This window comes from Numida meleagris, unplaced genomic scaffold (genome assembly GCF_002078875.1).
Source record: "Numida meleagris isolate 19003 breed g44 Domestic line unplaced genomic scaffold, NumMel1.0 unplaced_Scaffold409, whole genome shotgun sequence".
Taxonomy (NCBI): Eukaryota; Metazoa; Chordata; class Aves; order Galliformes; family Numididae; genus Numida; species Numida meleagris.
In genome coordinates, this window is record NW_018364629.1 from 30,801 (window position 1) to 31,967 (window position 1,167).

Here is a 1,167-nt window from a genome sequence, read left to right on the forward strand (position 1 = left end):
CCCTCTCCCTCCAGTTCCCTACCCATTCCCCTTCCCCAGTGGCATCTCCCTCCAGTCCCCGTCCCATTCTCCTTCCCCTGCTCCTGCACCCTCTCCCTCTACTTCCATTCCCCTTCCCCTTCCCCTATGGCATCTCCCTCCAGTCCCATTCCCATTCCCCTTCCTCTTTAGCATCTCTCTCCAGACACTTCCCAATCCCCAACCCCCGTGGAAACTCCCTCCAGTCCTCTTCCCCTTCCCCCACCCCGTCCCCTCGCGGAATCTCCCTCCAATACCCTTCCCCTTCCCCTGCGGCATCTCCCTCCATTCCCCTTCCCCTTCCCCTTCCCATTCCCATTCCCATTCCCATTCCCCTTCCCCTTCCCGTGTGGAATCACCCTCCAGGCCCCTTCCCATTCCCCTTCCCCTTGCCCTACAGCATTTCCCTCCAGTCCCTTTCCCATTCCCTTTTCCCTTTCCCAGAAGCATCTCCCTCCACTCCCATTCCCATTCCCCTTCCCCTTGCCCTGTGCCATCTCCCTCTAGTCCCCATCCCATCCCATTCCCCTTCCCCTTTCCCTTTGCCCTACAGCATCTCCCTCAAGTCCCATTCCCATTCCCCTTCCCCTTCCCCAGCGGCATCTCCCTCCACTCCCCTTCACCTTCCCCTGCAGCATCTCCCAGCAGTCCCCTTCCAATTCCCATTCCCATTCCCTTGCAGCATCTCCCTCAAGTCCCCTTCCCCTTCCCTTTCCCCTTCTCCAGCAGAATCTCCCTCCCGTCCCCTTGCCCATCCCCTGCAGCATCTCCCTCCAGTCCCCTTCCCATTCCCCTTTCCCTTCCGCTACGTCATCTCCCTCCATTCCCATTCCCATTCCCCTTCTCCTTCCCCTGAGGCATCTCCCACCAGTCCCATTCAAATTCCCTTTCCCCTTCCCCTATGGTATCTCCCTCCAGTCCCATTCTCATTCCCCTTCCTCTTTAGCATCCCCCTCCAGTCCCCTTCCCCTTCCCTTTCCCCTTCTCCAGCGGAATCTCCCTCCAGTCCCCTTGCCTATCCCCTGTGGCAGAGCCCTTCCCAATCCCCTTCCCCTTCTGCTACATAATCTCCCTCCATTCCCATTCCCATTCGCCTTCTGTTTCACATTCAGAATCACCCTCCAGGCCCATTCCCATTCCCCTTTCACT